The sequence below is a fragment of the Hyla sarda genome, chromosome 9 (genome assembly GCF_029499605.1).
Source record: "Hyla sarda isolate aHylSar1 chromosome 9, aHylSar1.hap1, whole genome shotgun sequence".
NCBI lineage: Eukaryota > Metazoa > Chordata > Amphibia > Anura > Hylidae > Hyla > Hyla sarda.
The window spans coordinates 48,080,620-48,099,044 of NC_079197.1; the positions used below are offsets into that span (position 1 = coordinate 48,080,620).

The following is an 18,425-nucleotide window of genomic DNA, read 5'->3' on the forward strand; positions in this document are numbered from 1 at the left end:
TATACTATAGCTCTCCAGATGTTGCAAAACTGCAAATCCCAGCATGCTGGGAGTTGTAGTTGCGATCCCTCCAGCTGTTGCATAACTACATCTCCCAGCATGCCCTTCGGTGATCAGTACATGCTGGGAGTTGTATTTTTGCAAGAGCTGGAGGCACACTGGTTGGAAAATATTGAGTTAGATAACAGAACCTAACTGAAGGTTTTCCAACCAGTTTGCCTCCAGCTGTTGCAAATGTACAACTCCCAGCCTGCATGGTCTGTCAGTACATGCTGGGAGTTGTAGTTTTGAAACAGCTGTAGGTTTGCCCCCCCCCCCCCCCTATGCGAACGTACAGGGTACATTCACACGGGCAGGCTTACAGTAAGTTTTCTGCTTCAAGTATGAGCTGCGGCAAATTTTTCGCCGCAGCGCGAACTCTTAGCAGGGAACTCACTGTAAACCTCCGCCAGTGTGAATGTACCCTAAAAACACTACACTACACTACACTAACACATAATAAAGGGTAAAACACTACATATACACCCCCTTACACTGTTCCCCCCCCCCCCCAATAAAAGTAAAAAAGGTATTGTACAGCAGTGTTTCCAAAATGGAGCCTCCAGCTGTTGCAAAACAACAACTCCCAGCAATTCAGGACAACCACTGACTGTCCAGGCATGCTGGGAGTTTGGCAACAGCTGGAGGCACCCTGTTTGGGAATCACTGGTGTAGAATACCCCTATGCCCACCCCAATACAATCCCTAATTTAGTCCTCAAATACGCATGGCGCTCTCTCACTTTGGAGCCCTGTCGTATTTCAAGGAAGCAGTTTAGGGCCACATATGGAGTATCTCCATACTCGGTAGAAATTACACTACACATTTTGGGTGGCTTTTCTCCTTTTACCCCTTATGAAAAGGGAAAGTTGGGGTCTCCTATTTTTTACACTAACATGCTGGTGTTGCCCTTTACTTTTTATTTTCACAAGAGGTAAATGGAAAAAAAGACCCCCAAAATTTGTAACGCAATTTCTCCTGAGTACGGAAATACCCCATATGTGGGCGTAAAATGATCTGCGGGCGCACAACAAGGCTCAGGAGTGAGAGCGCACCATGTACATTTGATGCCTAAATTGGTGATTTGCACAGGGGTGGCTACTTTTACAGCGGTTCTGACATAAACGCAAAAAAATAAATACCGACATGTGACCCCAGTTTGGAAACTACACCCCTCACGGAATGTAACAAGGGGTATAGTGAGCCTGAACACCCCACGGGTGTTTGACAAATTTTCGTTAAAGTTGGATGGGAAAATGAAAAAAAATAAAAAATTTCACTAAAATGCTGGTGTTACTGGGGTCCACTGTTCTGGCACCACGGGGGGCTTTGTAAACGCACATGGCCCCTGACTACCATTCCAAACAAATTCACTCTTCGAAAGCTCAAAGGCGCTCCTCCTCTTCTGAGCATTGTAGATCGACCGCAGGGCACTTGACGTCCACACATGGGGTATTTCCATACTCAGAAGAAATGGGGTTACAAATTTAGTTTTTTTTTTCTTCTGCTATTAACCCTTGCAAAAATGTGAAATTTGGGGGGAAACACACATTTTTGTGATTTTTTTTTTTACATATGCAAAAGTCGTGAAACACCTGTGGGGTATTAAGGCTCACTTACTTCCTTAATACGTTCCTCAAGGGGTCTAGTTTCCAAAATGGTATGCCATGTGTTTTTTTTTTGCTGTTCTGGCACCATAGGGGCTTCCTAAATGCAGCATGCCCCCCAAAAACCATTTCAGAAAAATGTACTCTCCAAAATCCCCTTGTCGCTCCTTCGCTTTTGAGCCCTCTACTTTGCCCGCCGAACACTTTACATAGACATGTGAGGTATTTGCTTACTCGAGAGAAATTGGGCTACAAATACAAGTATAAATTTTCTCCTTATACCCTGTTACGCCTAGCGCTCCGGGCCCCCGCTCCTCCCCGGAGCGCTCACGGCGTCTTTCTCCCTGCAGCTCCCCGGTCAGTCCCGCTGACCGGGAGCGCTGCTCTGTCATGGCCGTTGGGGATGCGATTCGCACAGCGGGACGCGCCCGCTCGCGAATCGCATCCCAGGTCACTTACCCGTTCCCGTCCCCTGCTGTCATGTGCTGGCGCGCGCGGCTCCGCTCTCTAGGGCGCGCGCGCGCCAGCTCCCTGAGACTTAAAGGGCCAGTGCACCAATGATTGGTGCCTGGCCCAATTAGCTTTTGGCTCCCACCTGCTCCCTGGCTATATCTGGTCTCCTCCCTTGCACTCCCTTGCCGGATCTTGTTGCCCTTGTGCCTAGTGAAAGCGTTTTGTGTGTTTAAAGCCTGTGTACCAAAACTTCTGCTATCTCCCCTGACTACGAACCTTGCCGCCTGCCCCCGACCTTCTGCTACGTCCGACTTTGCTTCTGCCTACTCCCTTGTACCTCGCCTATCTTCAGCAGTCAGAGAGGTGAGCCGTTGCTAGTGGATACGACCTGGTCACTACCGCCGCAGCAAGACCATCCCGCTTTGCGGCGGGCTCTGGTGAAAACCTGTAGTGGCTTAGAACCGGTCCACTAGCGCGGTCCTCGCCATCCCTCTCTGGCACAGAGGATCCACTACCTGCCAGCCGGCATCGTGACAGTAGATCCGGCCATGGATCCCGCTGAAGTTCCTCTGCCAGCTGTCGCTGACCTCCCTACGCTGGTCGCCCAGCAAGCTCGTCAGATCGCCCAACAAGATCACCAGCTGTCGTACTTGACCACCATGACACAGCAACTCCAGTCACAACTACAGCAAGTACAGTCACAGCTACAGCAGCAACAACCATCTCCTCCGCCAGCTCCTGCACCCCTTCCGCAGCGAGTGGCCACTCCTAGCCTCCGCCTGTCCTTGCCGGACAAATTTAATGGGGACTCTAAGTTTTGCCGTGGCTTTCTTTCGCAATGTTCCCTGCACTTGGAGATGATGTCGGACCAGTTTCCTACTGAAAGGTCTAAGGTGGCTTTCGTAGTCAGCCTTCTGTCTGGAAAAGCCCTGTCATGGGCCACACCGCTCTGGGACCGCAATGACCCCGTCACTGCCTCTGTACACTCCTTCTTCTCGGAAATTCGAAGTGTCTTTGAGGAACCTGCCCGAGCCTCTTCTGCTGAGACTGCCCTGCTGAACCTGGTCCAGGGTAATTCCTCCGTTGGCGAGTACGCCATACAATTCCGTACTCTTGCTTCTGAACTATCCTGGAATAATGAGGCTCTCTGCGCGACCTTTAAAAAAGGCCTATCCAGCAACATTAAAGATGTTCTGGCCGCACGAGAGACTCCTGCTAACCTGCATGAACTCATTCATCTAGCCACTCGCATTGACATGCGTTTTTCTGAGAGGCATCAAGAGCTCCGCCAGGAAAAAGACTTAGATCTCTGGACACCTCTCCCACAGTCTCCACTGCAATCTGCGCCTAGGCCTCCCGCCGAGGAGGCCATGCAAGTGGATCGGTCTCGCCTGACCCTGGAAGAGAGGAATCGCCGTAAGGAAGAGAATCTTTGTCTGTACTGTGCCAGTACTGAACATTTTTTGGTGGATTGCCCAATCCGTCCTCCACGTCTGGGAAACGCACGCTCGCACCCAGCTCTCGTGGGTGTGGCGTCTCTTGATGCTAAGTCGGCTTCTCCACGTCTCACGATGCCTCTTCGGATTTCTACTTCAGCCAGCTCTCCCCTCTCAGCCGTGGCCTGCCTGGACTCTGGAGCTTCTGGGAATTTTATTCGGGAGTCCTTAGTGAATAAATTCCGCATTCCGGTGACCCGTCTTGTCAAGCCACTTCACATTTCCGCGGTCAACGGAGCCAGGTTGGATTGCACCGTGCGTTACCGCACGGAGCCCCTCCTAATGTGCATCGGACCTCATCACGAGGAAATTGTATTTTTTGTCCTTCCTAATTGCACTTCTGAAGTTCTCCTTGGACTACCCTGGCTTCAACACCATTCCCCAACCCTGGATTGGTCCACTGGGGAGATCAAGAGTTGGGGTCCCTCTTGTTCCAAGGACTGCCTTCAACCGGTTCCCAGTGCTCCCTGCCGTGACCCTGTGGTTCCTCCTGTATCCGGTCCCCCTAAGGTCATTAAGGACTCTGCCTGCCACAGGAAATGCCTCTCCCCCCCTCCCAGTCCCATCAGGCAAGCCTCTGTGTCCCCTCATGGCCCTCGTCCTGGTGTCACACTGCCCCGTGCCAGGTCTCGCCCTCTGCCCTCTCTCCCCATTCCTACTCCTGCTGTTCTGCCTGCCGTTGAGGAATCCCTCCATCCTTTCCCGGTGTCCTCATCCCAGGGGAGGCAGTTACCGGACAAAGAGAAGGGGAGACCTAAGGGGGGGGGGTACTGTTACGCCTAGCGCTCCGGGCCCCCGCTCCTCCCCGGAGCGCTCACGGCGTCTTTCTCCCTGCAGCTCCCCGGTCAGTCCCGCTGACCGGGAGCGCTGCTCTGTCATGGCCGTTGGGGATGCGATTCGCACAGCGGGACGCGCCCGCTCGCGAATCGCATCCCAGGTCACTTACCCGTTCCCGTCCCCTGCTGTCATGTGCTGGCGCGCGCGGCTCCGCTCTCTAGGGCGCGCGCGCGCCAGCTCCCTGAGACTTAAAGGGCCAGTGCACCAATGATTGGTGCCTGGCCCAATTAGCTTTTGGCTCCCACCTGCTCCCTGGCTATATCTGGTCTCCTCCCTTGCACTCCCTTGCCGGATCTTGTTGCCCTTGTGCCTAGTGAAAGCGTTTTGTGTGTTTAAAGCCTGTGTACCAGAACTTCTGCTATCTCCCCTGACTACGAACCTTGCCGCCTGCCCCCGACCTTCTGCTACGTCCGACTTTGCTTCTGCCTACTCCCTTGTACCTCGCCTATCTTCAGCAGTCAGAGAGGTGAGCCGTTGCTAGTGGATACGACCTGGTCACTACCGCCGCAGCAAGACCATCCCGCTTTGCGGCGGGCTCTGGTGAAAACCTGTAGTGGCTTAGAACCGGTCCACTAGCGCGGTCCTCGCCATCCCTCTCTGGCACAGAGGATCCACTACCTGCCAGCCGGCATCGTGACATACCCCTTGTAAAAATTCAAAAATTGGATCTACAAGAACATGCAAGTGTAAAAAATGAAGATTGTGAATTTTCTCCTTCACTTTGCTGCTATTCCTGTGAAACACCTAAAGGGTTAAAACACTGACTGAATGTCATTTTGAATACTTTCGGGGGTGCAGTTTTTATAATGGGGTCTTTTATGGGGTATTTCTAATATGAAGACCCTTCAAATCCACTTCAAGCCTGAACTCGTCCCTGAAAAATAGTGAGTTTGAAAATTTTGTGAAAAATTGAAAAAATGTTGCTGAACTTTGAAGCCCTCTGGTGTCTTCCAAAAGTAAAAACTTGTCAATTTTATGATGCAAACATAAAGTAGACATATTGTATATGTGAATTAAAAAAAAATTTGGAATATCCATTTTCCTTACAAGCAGAAAGCTTCAAAATTAGAAAAAGGCAACATTTTCAATTTTTTCATCAAATTTGGGGATTTTTCTCCAAGAAAGGATGCAAGTTACCACAAAAATTTACCACCATGTTAAAGTAGAATATGTCACGAAAAAACAATCTCAGAATCAGAATGATAACTAAAAGCATTCCAGAGTTATTAATGTTTAAAGTGACAGTGGTCAGATGTTCAAAAAATGCTATGGTCCTAAGGTGTAAAATGGCCTGGTCCATAAGGGGTTAAAGTTAGAGGCCTCATATATATCTGGTAATGTACTCATTCTTAATTGATTGTGATCATTTTACAATGTGGATAAAACTATATCAATTAGTACGTATGGTGAAAGATCTTTTCTAAACATCTAATAGAAATAATAAATCATTGTGCATACCACCCCCAGTCAGCAAGGTTTGCATATTACACCTACATCGGGGAAGCTGGAAGGAAAACAACTGCCCCCTGCCTGCTTGGACACATACTAGTCCTGCTGTGTCGATGCGTCATGGACACACTTCCTTGATTGGCAGCTGTGAGCACAGGGCTCACAGCTGGAGGAAAAATCCTCCCACTGTCTGCTTGTGTCCCGCTACTGTCAGTGAGGACAAGCTGGGAGTTGTAGTTTTGCTAATGCTAGGGGAGATGTGAGCAGACAGCATGCTGAGGGAGGGGGCGGAGACCTGCACAGTAAGGCCACACCCCCCTCCCTTTGAGAGGAATTCAGACTAGTGAGCTAAATTAAAAGTGTAATAAAAAAATAAATAAAGTGGAGGTGTGGACAACCGGGAGGGACTACGACACATATCTGGCTGACATGTCCACTACTAGAAGACTATTGGTCCTCAATCCTCAATGCTCCCTCACCTCTCTCTCCCTGATGAAATGCCCATCAACAGTACTGCTCTCTGTTCTCCACAGATCTCGCTCACACCGACATTGCTATTAGCCCACTTTTTATTGATGTCTGCGAGAACAGTTATTCCTAGACTGTGGAAGTCAACCACTCCCCCCATATTCTCATCCTAGCTCAAGGAGGTTTCTCAGGTGTGTCGAATGGAGGAATTGTTAGCTGATTTTAGGAACCAGCTTCACAAGTTCCAGCTGATCTGGTCCCCTTGGTTATCTTATGTATCTTCTGCTGAATTCAGAATTCACAACTTGGCACCATGATGCTGTCCAGAGACTGGTAGTAGTGGGCCAGACTGGAAGGTATGTACATCTCACAGCTGCCAAGGCCAGGATGTTCAGCCTGTCTCCTATTCCTGCCCATGTTCTTTTCCACTTGTTTCACTCTCCCATATTTTTCCTATTTCCTTTTTCCTATACCTTTTCCCTCCTACTTTTAACTTACACTCATTCCTTCTCCTTCTCCTTCTTTTTGAGTTGCTGTCTCTCTACAGGGGATGATTGTGGCATTCTTTCTCTCATGCCTTGTAAGGAGTTATTGTTCCCTATGCCAGTAGAAGACTATGCCATTAGACACCAAGCTGAGAGATGAGTGGAGTCACTGTGCCTCGTCCTTGCAGACTTAGTTACTGTGGGGTCACATCCCCAATTATCCTTGGTTATCTAAGTTACAACTGGTATGGCCTTATCATATGTTTTTCATTATTGTATTTTGGACCAACTTTAATAAACACTATTTTGAAAAACATTAAATAAATAAAGGTGTCGGACACATAAAAATTAGATGTACATGGTCAGGACTAGATAATGAGTGATATATTTTTAAAAAAAAGTTCTCTGACAGGTAATTTTTACCGAAATATGCACTGCGTAGAAACGGAAGCCCCCAAAAGTTACAAAATGGCGTTTTTTCTTCGATTTTATCGCACAATGATTTTAATAATGATTTGGAACAGGATGTATATAATATTTTACTGGCTGCTTCAGTCATCTGACCTCAACCAGAATGAGCACACTTTTCACCTGCTTAAGATAAAATGGAATGCAGAAAGACTGATAAAAACAGGCTGCAACTAATGGTGGCTGCAGAAAATCTTTGCAAAGTAATCCACAAGAGGAAACTCACATTTGATGATCCGTTCCAGACTTTGGGGACCATTGACAGCAAAGTATCTGCACCCAAAAATTGCAAATAACCCTTTTATTTAAAATTATGTTTGTTAAAATGCTTTAGAGCCTTTAAAAATAGAATATGTACAAAAAGGCTGTCAACAGGTCATGCAAAATGTAATTATTTTTTAAACCCATTGGGGAGATATTAAAAAAACTACTGTCATTTTTGTTCCAATGATATTAATCACACTTTTTTTTTCACCTCACATTTTCATAGGTCTCTTGTACTGCTTTGAAAATATGAAAATATGTGAGGGTGGCAATTTTCGCGCCACTTTTGTTATTTGTTTTTCGCGCCAAAATTTATTTTATTGCCGCCTTCTTTATTTTTTGTGCCAAAATTGCCGAGCTTGGCACCAAACTTGCCATTAATTGTGCCAAATTTTGAATTACAGAGAATTCTGGCGGAAGCATCTCACATAATATTCCATGATTACTGCTGCTCATATAAACAATAACTGTATAAAAAAAAAAAATAAATAAATAAAAAACATGTCCAGGGGTTAAATGTGAGTGCAGGTTCATTGACCATGAAAAAAATATATATATATATATATATATATATATATATATATATATATATATATATATATATATTTTTTTTTATTAGCATTTTTCTATGATAATTATTTATTTATCAACTAGCTGAGTATCCAGCGTTGCCTGTTTTTTTCTTCTTAATCCTTGTGGGGAAGGAAAAGCAACAAAGGATGAAGCTTTTGACCTCATATCCCATCCTCTTATCCTGACCTCATATCCCATCCTCATATTACGTCCGTCCTCATAACCTGTCCTTATATCCCATCCTCATATAAAATCCTCATACCCTATCCTCAGGTAGGGCTGAGTTGTGATGAAGATATTGTAAGCAGAAAATAGAAGGGGGCTTGTGTCTGTGGGAGTGGGCATGATTTGCAAGCAAGACAGATGCACACAAATAAAAAGGGGTGTGGCTTAAATGATGGGCGTGTCTTTGCGAGATGGGGCGTGGCATGCATGGAGGATGTGGCTTGCAAGACTGATGCATTCACCTGTAGATGCAGAGCAGAGCTTGTGGAGTAAGGTACCGAAAGTCCCATATACTTGCATGGGACTTGAAACAAAAAACCCATCCTCCACAAAGGAGAATAGGTTAGGGTTAATTTAACTATTAGATATTTTTATTTGACACATAAGTAACATGTGACCAAGTATTAGCGAAATATTGCCAGCCGTACGGAAATTATGCACTAACATATACTTCCCATAGACTTGTATGGGACCTTAACCCCTTAGCCCTTTTTCACCTTAAGGACTCGGCCATTTTTTGCAATTCTGACTACTGTCACTTTAAACATTAATAACTCTGGGATGCTTTTAGTTATCATCCTGATTCCGAGATTGTTTTTTCGTGACATATTCTACTTTAACATGGTGGTAAATTTTTTGCAGTAACTTGCATCCTTTCTTGGTGAAAAATCCCCAAATTTGATGAAAAAATTTAAAATTTAGCATTTTTCTAACTTTGAAGCTCTCTGCTTGTAAGGAAAATGGATATTCAAAATAAAAAAAATTTTGGTTCACATATACAATATGTCTACTTTATGATTGTATCATAAAATTGATGAGTTTTTTTTTACTTTTGGAAGACACCAGAGGGCTTCAAAGTCCAGCAGCAATTTTCAAATTTTTCCCAAAATTTTCAAACTCACTATTTTTCAGTGACCAGTTCAGTTTTGAAGTGTCTTCATATTAGAAATACCAAACAAATGACACCATTATAAAAACTGCACCCCCCAAAGTATTCAAAATGACATTCAGTCAGCGTTTTAACACTTTAGGTGTTTCACAGGAATAGCAGCAAAGTGAAGGAGAGAATTCACAATCTTCATTTTTTACACTCGCATGTTCTTGTAGACCCAATTTTTGAATTTTTGCAAGGGGTAAAAAGGAGAAAATGTTTTACTTGTATTTGAAACCCAATTTTTCTCAAGTAAGGACATTCCTCATATGTCTATGTAAAGTGTTCGGCGGGCGCAGTAGAAGGCTCAGAAGGGAAGGAGCGACAAATGGTTTTTGGGGGGCATGTCACCTTTAGGAAGCCACTATGGTGCCAAAACAGCAAAAATAAAACACATGGCATACCATTTTGGAAACTAGACCCCTCAGGGAACATAACAAGGGGTAAAGTGATCCGTATTACCCAACAGGTGATTCACAATTTTTTTCCCCCTAAAATGCTTGATTTCCCAAAATGTTTACATTTTTTAAAAGGGTAATAGCAGAAAATACCCCCCAAAATTTGAAGCCCAATTTCTCCAGATTCAGAAAACACCCCATATGGGGGTGAAAAGTGCTCTGCTGGCGCACTACAGGTCTCAGAAGAGTAGTCACATTTGGATTTCTGAAAGCAAATTTTGCTCTGGGGGCATGCCGCATTTAGGAAGCCCCTATGATGCCAGAACAGGAAGAGAAAAAAAAAACACATGGCAAGTTTGGAAACTAGACTTCGGGGAATTCCACCTTGGGGAATGTAACAAGGGGTTAAGTGAACCTTAATACCCCACAGGTGTTTCACGACTTTTGCATATGTAAAAAATATATATATTTTTTTTTACCTAAAATGCTTGTTTTCCCAAAAATTTAACATTTAAAAAAAAGGGTAAAAGCAGAATATACCCACCAAAATTTGTAACACAATTTCTCCCAAGCCTTGAAATATGACAGGGCTCCAAAGTGAGAGCGCCATGCGCATTTGAGACCTAAATTAGTGACTTGCATAGGGGTTGACATAGGGGTATTCTACACCAGTGATTCCCAAACAGGGTGCCTCTAGCTGTTGTAAAACTCCCAGCATGCCTGGACAGTCAGTGGCTGTCTAGTAATACTGGGAGTAGTTGTTTTGCAACAGCTGGAGGCTCCGTTTTGGAAACAGTGGCGTACCAGACATTTTTCATTTTTATTGGGGAGGGGAGGGGGGCTGTGTAGGGGTATGGGTATATGTCGTGTTTTTTACTTTTTATTTTATTTTGTGGTAGTGTAGTGTAGTGTTTTTAGGGTACAGTCGCACGGGCAGGGGTTCACAGTAGTTTCTCGCTGGCAGTTTGAGCCGCAGTTCAAACTTGCAGCCCGATACTTACTGTAAACCTCCGCCCATGTGAGGGTACCCTGTACATTCACATTGGGGGGGGGGGGGACATCCAGCTGTAGCAAAACTAAAACTCCCAGCATGCGCTGACAGACTGTACATGCTGAGAGTTTTAGTTTTGCAACAGCTGTAGGCACACTGGTTATGTATCACTGAGTTTGTGACCTAACTCAGTGTTTCACAACCAGTGTGCCTCCAGCTGTTGCAAAACTACAACTCCCAGCATGTACGGTGCATGCTGGGAGTTGCAGTTTGCAACAGCTGGAGGCACACCGGTCGTGAAACACTGAGTTAGGTAAAAAAAAAATATATATATATGAGTTTCACAACCAGTGTGCAAAACTACAACTCTCAGCAGTCACCGACAGCCAACGGGCATGCTGGGAGTTGTAGTTATGCAACCAGCAGATGCACCACTACAACTCCCAGCATGCACTTTAGCTGTTTGTGCAAGCTGGGAGTAGAAGTTATACAACAGCTGAAGGTACACTTTTCCATAGAAAAAATGTGCCTCCAGCTGTTGTAAAACTATAAGTCCCAGCATGCCCATAATGGAATGCTGGGAGTTGTGGTGGTCTGCCTCCTGCTGTTGCATAGCTACAGCTCCCAGCATGCCCTTTTTGTATGCTGAGAGCTGTTGCTAAGCAACAGCAGGAGGCTCTCACTCACCTTCTACTGCTGCAAGCCGCCGCTTCCGGTCAATCCCTCGCCGCCGCCGCTCCTGGGGCCCCGATCCCAACAGGGATGCCGGGGATCAGGGTCCCCAGCTGCCGGGGTCCACTTCCCGCACCCGATCATGTCCTCCGGAAGAGGGGCGGAGCGGGTTGCGGGAGTGACACACGCAGCAGGTGCCCTGATTGGTTGGCCGGTGAACCGGCCAACGAATCAGGGCGATCGTGAGGTGGCACCAGTGCCACCTCACCCCTGCTGGCTATGGCTGTTCGGGGCCGTCAGCCTGTAATTCCTGGTCACTGGGTCACTGGAGACCCGATTGACCCAGAATCCGACGCAGATCGCTGGGCTGAATTGTCCAGCGATCTGCGGCCATCGCCGACATGGGGGGTCATCATGACCCCCCTGGGCGATATGCCGCGATGCCTGCTGAACGATCCCCAACCGGCTAGCGGACTTGGAATGCAGGGCGTATCCATACGCCCTGCGTCCTGAAGAGGTTAAACAAAAAATAGCAGTAAACAAGACAAGATGATCCCGCACTCACCGCGTCCATCGCTGGGTCAGGGAAGGCACGTGGAAGAAATGAGGGTGGAGAGGTAGACGGGGGCTCAGAGGCAACTCCAGCCTCATTTCTCCTGCTTTCTTTTTATGAATGAACTGTGCCTTCCCTGTTACTTTTTACTTGACTTTAAACAAAAACCCCAACCCTCACAAATGGGATTGGGTTAGGGTTTATTTACATTTTGCATTTTTTCCTACATTTTGCTCTTTTTAACACATGCTCGGATCTGTCGGGATTTCCTCAACTCAAATCCACTACATTTTCTGTGGAAACCTTAGTAAATGTGTTGTTTTTTTTTTAAATGTTGGGCAGGCCCCTTTTTGGTAGCCACGCCCCCTTTTCCTGATGACTAGGCCCCCCTTTTTGGGTTTTCTCAGTAAAACAGAGAGTTGGTTGGGTTGCTTTCAATTCTGGCGCAAATTCGGGCACAGACATCATTTCTGGAGCGTTGCACCAGAATATGGCGCACAACCAGGCAAAACATGTAAGGTTTACAATATTAAATCAGGGTCATTGAGTTTTCTATATGAATAGATAATTTATCAAATAACACATTCCCCCCCCCCCCCCCACCCCCAAAAAAATAAATACAACTATTTCTGTGATTTTTATACTAGCAAAGAGCTAGTGTGAAATTTTTTATGTAAAATGGCATGACATTTACATACCCATGCCCACTTTTGCCAAACGGGTCTGCTTAGTGTAAACCTTGACTCATTCTCATGTAAAACACTTTGAATATCTGATGGGACCTTTTTTTGTGCCAAAATTGGCGGGATGTACTTTATGTTGTGGGGACACAATAAACACCACACTTTATTGAACTTCTACGTGTGCTGCGATCTTTTCCTATGGATTGATGCTGGATTCCCTGACCAGGAACCCGATGATGGCGTGCACCTTATACTTTTTGCGTTTTAGCGAATGTGCTGCTTGTTAGGACTTCTATCTCTAAACCCAACTACAAAGCTTTGAACGCAAGCCCAAAGTGTTGGCTGTTGATGGCCAAGCTGATCACTGTGATAAAATAGCTGTGTAAAGGCCAATTATTAGTCAAATTATTGTTTGTAACAACAATCGTACTCCGCTGCTCATTGTTTGGGACAAGCTGTTCTGAACGATGGAGTCGGTGCTGGGAGCTTGTGACGTCATAGCTCCCTCCCATAGACTTGCATAGAGGGGGTGGGGCGGGACGTCATGAGGGGTGGGTTATGGTTTCACAAGCTCCCGGTACCGGCTCCAGCGTTCGGAACAGCTCCAAAGTGGTTCCAAACACTGAGCAGCTGAGTACCCCTTTAATGCCAATAATAGGCCTGTGTTAAGGGCCATCGATCTTCCAATAAATGAGAAACTATTAGACCTTTTATGCAGGTCCAAAAATCATTGTTAATGGCCTTACATTGCCCCGTATAAACTGATTGTCACCAAAGAAACATAGAAATAATGTCTTTCTTGTCTTAGCTTTTTTATTCTTCTTTTAGACAACCTAGTAAAGCAATATGGAAGGTGACAATTAGATTAATAGATATTCTATTTCATTTTGTTGATGTTATCTAACTTTTACTCAACACTTATAATCAAAGAGAACACACAAGAGTATACACATACTGTACATGTGCTAATGTTGAATACCCCCCCCCCACCCCCATTCTCAGTCAGTTCTGAGAGATTAGAATAAGAAAATTGAAAAATACAGTGAGAGCAGAAAAAAGAATTCCCAGGAAATGGAAATATTTCAATGTAAATATGTGCAAATTCATGCATTTGGGCCGCAAAAACCCAGAGGCAAAATACATGTTCTCAGGTATTGAAGAGAGAAAATGGATCTGGGAGTTGCTATATTTGGTGGCCAAACAATGCATTATCATTGCCAGGGAGCCAGCAAATATTATAGTTTGTAAAATGAGATATAGGAACAGGGAGGTGTCTGGTGAAACTTTGAAACCTATTCTCTGGAGCTGATAATATTGCAACTTTGGAAAAAAGCTTGCTGCAACCTAAAACTTTAGAAAGAACATCTCAGGTCAGACATATAGAAAGGGAGCCACGAGGCCATAGACGAGAGGTAAGACATCGACTCCTATTTGTGTTGGATTATTTTATTAGACAAAAAGCCAGATTGACATTCAATCTAATAAAAATGGACAATTAGGGGGAATTTACAATGAGTAAATTCTGTATGAATCCATAGTAGAAAATGATCGGGAATACCAAAAGAGCAATTAAGTAACTTTTCTGGTTCAATCTTTTGCCGGAATTAAATTTATCATTGGCAGCACCATAACTTCCAATGTGTGAACTGTGCAGCTTAATTCTCATTTAAATCAATGGAAGGGTGCTGCAAAATGGAATCCGCATGTTTTTTTTCTGTAGTGTAAGTAGGGCCTTAAGAATTAGACAGTCTTAGTATGGGCCGATAGGACAAACAGCATGGACATGAAGAAGACAGGATGCAATTAATGTGTATGTAAATAAGGTACAGAAACCAAAAAATATTCAAAAATCTGGTCAAAGCACAAAAGACTTAGGGCAGCAGGGAACGTTGAGGTAAAAATGTTGGCAATGTTTGGATGGAATGGTGAAAAAATTTAAACTCTAGTTTGACAGGGATTTGAGTAATTTATATAGATCACACATCATTGAAAGGTTATTGGCTTCAAGTATGCACCTTATACTATAGAACTAGTCAGTGCTCCAAAGAGTATTAACATTTTTAGAAGGTGGGAGGAACATATACGAGTCATTCTCAGCAGATGTTTATGTTCAGTGAGCTCATAACCCAGCAGGGCCTGATCCTAGTGTCCTTCCATCTGCTGCACCATGGAGGTTCTGGCAAGACTGGTACCTAGGAGGGATATCAGTGGGTGGCTGTATTCTTGGAGAGATAATTCCATGGATACTGCCCCAGCTGATTAAACAACTTTTGAAAACTCTCTTTACAGACCCTGAAACCCCTAGAAGCAGCAGGTTCCCTCTGTAACACAAAGAGCAATCATGAAGCTCCCGTAATGGTGGGAGGGAGTGGGGTTCAGTCCAAAGCACACTAATAGAAAAGGAAGCAGGGGTTTAATGGTGTGCAGCTGTAATGAGCCGAGATACGGACAGCAGTGCCAAGTCGTGTTTTGGCATGGGATGCCTGTGACGGTATGCACAACCTGAATCCTGAAGGAAAGCATAGACTAATATGGAAAACCTGCTCAATATACATGTCTGGTTGCTATATATATATATATATATATATATATATATATATATATATATATGTGCTTTTAAACCACATATATGTACTCATTCATGTTTTAAATTGCTGAAGGAGACATGATGACATCACAGTGAAGGAATGAGGTAGCAGGTTCCCACAGAATGATGTCATCCCGCTGGGGCAGGAATGGCTCAGAATCACCTTCGTCTTTAATTAGGCATTGGGCAGATTAAGAAACAAAAGGGTTCAGCTTTTAACTCTCACATTGGGGCTGTCAGAGCACTGTCAGCTACAGCTTTGTCAATGAAGTCTGGTTATAGCAGCTCTTTTTTTATACCCGACTGTATTGAAGCATGCCAAGGGGGGAGTTTAACCCATTCAGTGTAAATTTTCGGAAGATGAGAAGGTTTAATTAGACATTCATCAAAGCTTCCACTGATAAGTGGTATAAATGCAATGGATATATAAACTAATAATAGAGAAAACTATTATACTTACTTCACTTTTGCATTGTATAGTAATGTTTGTATGGGTAAAATAATATACAAGAAACACACTATATCTTGTGAGAGTTAGTCATTGTCAGATAAGAACCCATTAAGATGGATGGTTTGGCTTCTCACAATCTGTATCACTTTTTAAGGAAGACCTTACGCATTATTAGCATGAAAGACATTTACAGAACCACTAAATAAAATTGTTGGACAAAATAAATAGAGCGCCCCTATTTTTCTCTTCCTGACACACCTGACATCACTGTAACATTTTTACAGTCACATAGCTGAGATCACTAGTAATAAAAGTTTTGAAGGGTAATGATTGCTGTTATGCACCTGGTAGAGGTATCTGTGACCCGAAATGTTCGGCTCAGTTATAATTGTGGTGTAGTTGTATTTTAGTCATTTGATTCATTTAGTTTATGACTAGGTTTCCACACAGGTTTTTTTCTGTCATTTTTTGGAAAACTGCCACTGCAGTTTTTGAACCAAAGTTAGAAGTGGATCCAGTAGGAAGGAGAAATATACGTCCTTGCTTTATATTCCTTATTCCTTTGAACACTTCTCCCTTTGGCTGAAAAACTGCAATGGCAGGTTTCCCAAAAACGCGAGAAAAAAAAGTAATATAATGAAATGTTATCATCATGCATATCATCACTGCTACTGACAAAATCTCCTGTTTGCTGAGGATAAAACTCCCAATAATTCCAGTATACAAGGAGGAAATATTATCACCATACATATTGCTACCATACTGTTACTGACCAATTCATGTATATTGAGGCCAATATTACCAATAATTCCAGTATACAAGGGACAATAATACCGCCACATCACAACCACATATTACCACCATATCATAACTATCTATCATAACCCCATTGCTGCTGAATAAAGTCCATTAAACAAAGACCAATATACCCCCATACAGTGAGCATATAGAGGTAGATAGCTGTTGTACACAGTATAATAGTTATGTCCCAGACACTGTCTTTGTATAATAGTTATGTCCCAGACACTGTCTTTGTATAATAGTTATGTCCCAGACACTGTCTTTGTATAAATGTTATGTCCCAGACACTGTCTTTGTATAATAGTTATGTCCCCCTCACTCTATATGGCAACATAAAAAAGAAAAAAAAACACAATACTCACCAGTCACTTTGCTTCCACACAGCTCCACAGCATTCTCCTGATGGTTTAGACCTCTGCTCTGACTTCCCGGCAAGTGAACGGGGAAGAGAAATGTTGCTTGCTCTGTCCCGGCGGATGGCAGAATTCCAGAAGTCCCGGCTGTGCTGATGGCATCAGGCTCCCTTTCTGGCCTGGGTGAAATGTCCAACCTGTCAGTCCACCATGGAAATTTTTATTGGTCGAAAGTCAAAGCTTGATGCGAGGGACAAAATAGCATTACATTGGATTAGAGCCAAAATACTAGCACTTTGAATTGAAGGGACTATAGTTTTGTGTTTCATTTTTTATTTGTTTGGGACTTGATTTGACAAAGTACTTTTTTGTCTGCAGATCTTTTGCCAGTCTTTGCAATCTGGGAAGAGCCAACCTCAATTCACCCATGAAATCAGCAACTCGGGTCACATATGCCTCTACCAGACCCACACCAGTAACCATTCCCCTTCGGAACACTGTCAGGTCTGAATTATAAGGTGCCTAAATAAATAAGACAAGCTAATAATATAATGCTTAATTACATGTATAGAAAAACACTCTATACCATGTAATATACAGTCTATGGGACCTATGCAGAGGGTAAACTTATTTTATTACTGTTGATAGCCTGGGGAATCTCTATGTAATCGATTTGCGGTTTTGCCAAATACATTTTGTATACACCAAAGCTAAAATAAGAATAAAGACTAATCCCAGACTCCAAGACACAGCATTATTTCCCACACCGGCTGAATCTCAATTAAATATTGTTGCACATTTTAAGCCTCCTGAAGATATAACTATTTCATCTGCTACTTAGCCTGTGTGCTGTCTGCAAATCCAGCTGATTATTCGTGGTACCTTTCACAAAGTGTTGGGTACACGGCTTCTTGACAATAACAACAAATGTTGGACATTTCAAGGCTATTAATGTGAGCAGCTCCTGGTTAAGCTGTCATAGTCATCCTTTTGCAAGACTCATTGTCCACATATTTGTGGTTACTTTGTAAGCTGATATTATTTGGATCCTGGAAACCATTAAACCCTGGGGCTCTTTGCATGGGGAAAAATAACCAGCTGTGAAACTCATCAGGAATGGATCCCTGCGTTCCGTGCGTTCTTCTGAAATGAGGGTATACAGTGGAGAATGGGTTAAGATTTCTTCCAGCTAGCCAGAACTTAAATATGTCCATCACATCCATTTCGAAATCCATTGTATGTACCTTTTCCCTATTTTAGATTTTTTTTTTGTAATGGTCACTTTCAGGTTGCCATGTTCTTGTTATCAAATAAAACATGTTCCCTAGTTAATGAAGCTCACACATGCAACATTTATATCATACTATATTAGGTATGGAAAAGAGCAATAATTGGCATTGACTTTAATATAAGTAGATCAATTTTGTCATTACCTCCTTATAATCGTTCGGTCTTTTCTTTTATTACAGTGTTCATAGCATAAAACCAAACTATGAGCTTCATTCAAATGGGCTCTTCAGAGAAAAAAAAACACACACACAATGATACTTCTCTGGCACATCACCAAAAAACATCAACATATTGTTAGCTAGATATATTATTTGTCATTAGTATTTGACCCAAATGCACATGTCTCAACTA

General features: G+C 43.7%; 1 long non-coding RNA gene across 1 annotated transcript in view; it reads left to right on the forward strand.

Moving 5' to 3' along the window:
- LOC130290926 (uncharacterized) overlaps window positions 1-17,436 on the forward strand; it is a 180,117-nt gene extending 162,681 nt beyond the window's left edge. The window contains exon 4 of the long non-coding RNA XR_008847733.1: window positions 17,163-17,436. This is a non-coding gene — a long non-coding RNA (uncharacterized LOC130290926). The remainder of the gene's footprint in view (window positions 1-17,162) is intronic.
- The last annotated feature ends 989 nt before the right edge of the window (window positions 17,437-18,425 follow it).